Consider the following 6135-nt stretch of genomic DNA (forward strand, 5'->3'; position numbering starts at 1 on the left):
GAGATGATTGTCTCCACTTGACAGATGGGATGACTGAGGCCCTGAAAGGGGCAGGGACTGATGATGGGCAGCCCTGTGCTGGGCCTCCTGGACCACATGATGTCCTTCGCCAGGGGTATTGATTGACTGGAGGGAGCCCTGTGCTCCTGGGTAGGACATCTGACTGTGGGAGACTATTGCTGTTCCCTCCATCAGCTCCTGAGCTCTCACTGGTGTCCACTGCCTGCCCAGCGTCACTCATTCTCAGAAATCCAGCCCCAGAGAATTAATCGGCCCGGGCAGGGCTTTGGCAGCCCAACCAGTTCTTGGTGACGGACGGAGGAAATTGCTGCTTCACCACGCATGTGTATGACTACTGCTGCCAACTCTTGCAGTCTCTTGCTGCCTTCAGCGTTACAGCTCTCTGTCTTCTGGCTCTAAGAGGTTCTCAGTGCAGGGACCCCCAGGACCAAAGGATGCACTCCACTCCCAGCTCTTCTTGATGGTAGTGAGGTGCCCCTCAACCTCTGTGGGATTGGCTCTTTTAAGCCTAGCGGGCTGGCAAAACTGATCAATCCCCTTGGTAGGCCACGAGCACCTTATTTGCATAATTGCTGTCCAATTCCTGCAAGAGTTTTATATACCTTATTTGCATAGTCCCAGACAATCATTTTGTGGGAGTTGAGACCGTGGCTAGAAAGGCCATATAAAAGCAATTCACTGCACCACAATGATTCTTCCCGGCCCAGAAAAGCAAGGGCTTTCTGCCCTTATACGCACCTGCCTCCTACCCACCTGCTCTCCTGCCTTCCATGAGCGTTCACTGGTGCCGACTATGTACCAGGCACTGAGCCAGCCCAGGGCACCTGCCCAGAAGCTAGAGGCTGTTTTGATACAGGAGGAAGGTGAGGCAAGAAATGGCGCTGACTGCCCAGATACGCCACAAGGCAGACCCCACCTAAGGATTTTTGCAGACACCTGCCCTGTGCTGGGCCCTGGCTGGGTCTGGAGAACTTGAAACCAAGAAGCCACCATCCAGCTCCCAAGGCCTGGGGATGCCGAATGTAACTTGTGATGGGGCTTGCCGACCACAGAGCTCTGCAGAAGTGTTTATAATATAGAACTCCAGAAGAGGGAGCCTACCTAGGAAGTCCAGAAAGGCATCCCGGAGGAGGTGTTCCCCAGCTGGGCCTTGAGGCATGAGTGTGAGTTTGCTGGATTGAGATGGGGAGGAGCATTCCAAGCAGAGGTATTGGAGAATGTGGAAGGCATGAACATGGACTACTCAGAGAACAGTGGGGACTTCTGGGAGAGGGAAGCCCCCGGGGGGCAGGGAGCAGAAAGGATGGGGCTGGAGCAGTGGGTTGGAGGCAGATGGTGAAGGGCCATAAGGTAAGGTCAGAGGGTCTGGACTTCGTCCTGAAGAGTGGCATGGTCAGGTCTGTGTTTCAGAAAGACCCCACTGGCTGCCTGTGCCCGTGAATTGGAGAGAAGGGCAGAAACAGAGAGGCCATGGAGAAGTCCATCCCCACAGTCCAGGAGGGAGGTGATGAGGCCAAAACAGGGGCTTAGAGAGAGAATGGAGGTAAGAGGGTGGCTACCTCTACGGAGGCCACTTAACATCACAGTTAAGTGCACGTGCTCTGAGGCCAGAGTCCTGGGTTCAGATCCAGGCCACTCCACTTCCGTGCTGTGGGAACTTGGGCAACTTACTGAACTTCTTTGTGCGTGCATCCTTACCTGAAAATGAGGATGTCAGCGATACCTGCCGCATGTGGGACCCTGGGTGGTACAAACCGTTTGCGCTCACCTAACCTAAAGTTTGGCAGTTTGAACCCACCCAGTGACACCATGGAAGAAAGCCCTGACGATCTGCTACCGTAAAGATTACAGCCAAGGAAACCCTATGGAGCAGTTCTCCTCTGACACCCATGAAATCACCACGGTTGGAACTGACTCAACAGGAATGAGTTTGGTTTTTTTGCTTCATATGAGGAATGCAGCTTTCAATGGTGGTCTCACTATGCAAGCTGGGTGTTGGGGGGCGGGACAATGAAGGGTTCAGTTTGAGACATCTGGAGTTGGAGTTTGAGGTGCTTATGGGAAAGATCTGAGGGAAATGCCCAAGTCTGGAATTCTGGGGCCCTGGTGGTACAGTGGTTAAGCGCTTGGTTGCTAACTGAAAGGTCAGTGCTTTGAACCCACTAGCCGCACCACAGGAGAAAAGACCTGGTGGTCTGCTCCCGTAAACATTACAGCCCAGGAAACCCTACGGGGCAGGTCTACTCTGTTATATAGGGCTGCTATGGGTCAGAATCAACTCAATGGCACACAGCAACAACAGTGAGTTCTGCGGATAGGTTGAGGCTAGAGCACAGACCCAGATGTCACACAGACTTGGATATCACAGGGAATATGGTAGTCGGAGTGGTGGGAACATTCTGCTTAGGTCACTAGGCTCAGCTGCACCCTTGGCTGGGACTGGTGGGGGCAGGACCCCAAGTGGAACAGGATAAGAAGGGCCCAAACCTGGCTAGGCCCCCTTCTCTTTCCCCACCTGTTGTCTGACGTACCCCAAAGCTCCCTAGACCTGTCAGACCCACTAGGACCAGGACAGACACACCCAGGCAAGTCACTGGGGCTGGGCTACCCATCGTCTGAGCAGTGGAGGGCGGGGCCAGAAAGGATACTCACCCCTCAGGTGTCCTTATGATATCTCAACCTGGAATTCTTTCTTCCTGGGAACCCAGCTCAACTTTCCCATCAGGTCAAGATGCAGCTGGCTTGTGATGTTGGAAACAAATACTTGGGCCATTGGGTTATACCTGCCCACTCCTCTCCTGACACCCAGTCCTCCAGCCACTGCCCCAGCCCTGATGCAGCTTTGCCAACAGATTCCGTCAGAAGCTGCCCATTTCCATCAGCGAACACTTGGGGATGGCTCTGTGTGGTGGGCACTGAGCTAGGCTCGGTAGAGGGACACAAAGATATTTGAAGCCCAGTCCTTGCCCTCAAGTGGCTGACTCGCTCATGGGGAAGAGGCTGGTAGCACTGGCTAGAATTCTACTACATGTAGAGCAGTTGACATGTATGAGCTCCTGCTTCCCCACCTGCCTCACCAGAGCCCCAGCAACTGAGCAACCCCTGGGGCTCCCTGCCTACACCCCACTCCAGTCACTGTGCTTTGTATGGGAATGGCACCTCTGTCTAGCCACAGCTGATTGGACCAGCGCTGCGTGCTAAGCCAGGGCAGCCACCCATTGGCTTGGTCCAGCTTCACAGGTGAGAGGAACCAATCAAATCCTCCCCCTTGGGAAAATGACCAGAAAATGGGGCAGGGGTCTTGAGGTCACTGGCATATTAAAGGGAATACACCCATGGGGCAGAGATGGAGGAGACATAGGCATGATAGAATGGGGCATTGTTGTGGAGGTCACTAGAGTCCCATGAGAGGAGACCTGGTAGCGCAGTGGTTAAGCGCTCGACTACTAACCGAAAGGTCGGCGGTTCAAACCCATCAGCTGCTCTGTGGGAGAAAGGCGTGGCAGTTGGCTTCCTTCAAGATTTACAGCCTTGGAAACCATATGAGGGCAGTTCTACTCTGTCCTGTAGGGTCGCTACAAGTTGGAATCGAGTCAATGGCAACGAGTTTGGTTTGATTTTTTACAGTTCCATGATACCCTGGATGAGCTGAATGGCATCTTCATTCTCTTTCTTGCTCTCTTCCTTACTTCCCTGGGTTTCTTGATAAAATCACTGTTCACTGAGGTCACCTGGGTGGGCTCCATTTTCCTTGCAGCTCCAAAGGGTTTGCCCAGAGAAGCCCTGGACACTAGTAATCCTCATTTTACAGATGATTTAACTGAGGCTCCAAGAGGCTAAATACCAATAGAATGTCAGTGAAAATGGCAGAGTAGGTAGCTCCAAGGAGACCTGTCCTTCCACAGAAACACCAAAAAACAAGCAAAAACTGACAGAACCAACTTTGTTGGATGGATATCAGGCAAATAAGTAAATAACAAGTGTTGATGAGGATGTGGAGAAATTACACTCTTTGTGCATTGCTGGTAGGAATGAAAATGGGGCAGCCACTGTGAAAAACAGTTTGGTGTTTCCTCCAAAAGTTAAATATAAATATAAAATAACCGTATAACCCAGCAATTTCACTCCTAGTTATACACCCAAAAGGAATGAATACAGATACCTTGTTGTTAGATGCTGTCTAGTCGATTTCGATTCATAGAGACCCCATCTGACAAAGCAGAGCTGTCCCATAGGGGACTGTAATCTGTTACGAGAGCAGATCAACAGGTCTTAGGTCTTTCTTCCACAGAGACACTGGGTGGGTTCAAACTACCAACCTTCCAGTGTAGCAATCTCATACTTCATCATTTTCACCACCAGAAGTTCCTTATTCAAATAAATAAACCATTGCAGTCGAGTTGATTCCAACTCATGGCGACCCTACAGGACACAGTTGAACTGCTCCATAGGGTTTCCAAGGAGTGACTAATGGATTTGAACTGCCAGCTTTTTGGTTAGCAGCCAAAAACACTTGTACTCAAATGTTCATAGCAGTACATTGCACAATAGCCAAGAGTGGAAACAATCCAAATGTCTCTCAATGGATTAATGGATAAACAAAATGGGGTATATCCACGCAATGGAATATTATTCAGACATAAAAAGGAATGAAATATTGACACTTGCTACAACATGGATGAACAGTGAAAAACATTATCCTAAGTGAAAGAAGCCAGACACAAAAAGTCACATATTGTATGATTCCATTTATATGAAATATCCCGACTAGGTAAATCCACAGAAACAAAAAGCAGATGAATGGTCGCCAGGAGCTGGGGACAGGGAAGAATAGGCAGTAATTGCTAATGGATGTGGGCTTTTCTTTTGAGTTGATGAAAATGTTTTGGAACCTGATAAAGGTGGTGGTTGCACAACCCTGTGAATGTATACTTTTAAAATGGTTAATTTAATGCAACAGCTGGAAACAAAGAAGGATCAGTAGTTGGAAACTATGGCCTTAGTGATAGAAATGACGTAGGAGATTGCATGATAGAATTTTGCAAGACCAATGTCATGTTAATTGCAAATACCTTTCTTCAACAACATAAACAATGATGATACACATGGACCTCACCAGATGGAAAACATAGGGATCAAATAGACTACATCTGTGGAAAAAGACGATGAAGAAGCTCAATATTATCAGTCAGAATAAGGCCGGGGACCAACTGCGGAACCGATCATCAGTTGCTTATGTGCAAGTTCAAATTGAAGCTGAAGAAAATTACAACACGTTCACAAAAGCCAAAGTACAATCTTGAGTAAATCCCACCTGAATTTAGAGACTATCTCAAGAATAGGTTTGACGCATTCGACATTAACGACTGATGACCAGATCAGTTGAGGGATGACATCAAGTACATCATACATGAAGAAAGCAAAAGGTAATTAAAAAGACAAGAAAGAAAGAAAAGACAAAATTGATGTCAGAAGAGACTCTGAAACTTGCTCTTGAATGTGTTGTTGTTAGGTGCCATTGAGTCGATTCTCACTCAAAGCAACCCTATGAGCAATAGAACAAAACACTGCCCCATCCTGCGCCATCCGCACAATCATTGCTATGCTTGAACCCATTGTTGCAGCCACCATGTCGATTCGTCTCCTTGAAGGTCTTCCTCTTTTTCGCTGACCCTCCACTTTACCAAGCATGATGTCCTTCTCCAAGGACTGGTTCCTCCTGATAACATGTCCAATGTACATGAGATGAAGTCTTGCCATCCTGGCTTCTAAGGAGCATTCTGGCTGTACTTCCTACAAGACAGATTGTTAGTTCTTCTGGAAGCCCATGATATATTCAATATTCTTTGCCAACACCATAATTCAAAGGCGTCAATTCTTCTTCAGTCTTCCTTACTCACTCTCCACCTTTCTCGTGCATATGAGGCTATTGAAAATACCATGGCTTGGGTGAGGCACACCTTAGTCTTCAAGGTGACATCTTTACTTTTGAACACTTTAAAGAGGTCTTTTGCAGCAGATTTGCCCAATGTAATACGTCATTTGGTTTCTTGACTGCTGCTTCCATGGGCGTTGATTGTGGATCCAAGTAAAATGAAATCCTTGACAACTTCA

This window comes from Trichechus manatus, unplaced genomic scaffold (assembly GCF_000243295.1).
Source record: "Trichechus manatus latirostris isolate Lorelei unplaced genomic scaffold, TriManLat1.0 scaffold00113, whole genome shotgun sequence".
Lineage (NCBI taxonomy): Eukaryota > Metazoa > Chordata > Mammalia > Sirenia > Trichechidae > Trichechus > Trichechus manatus.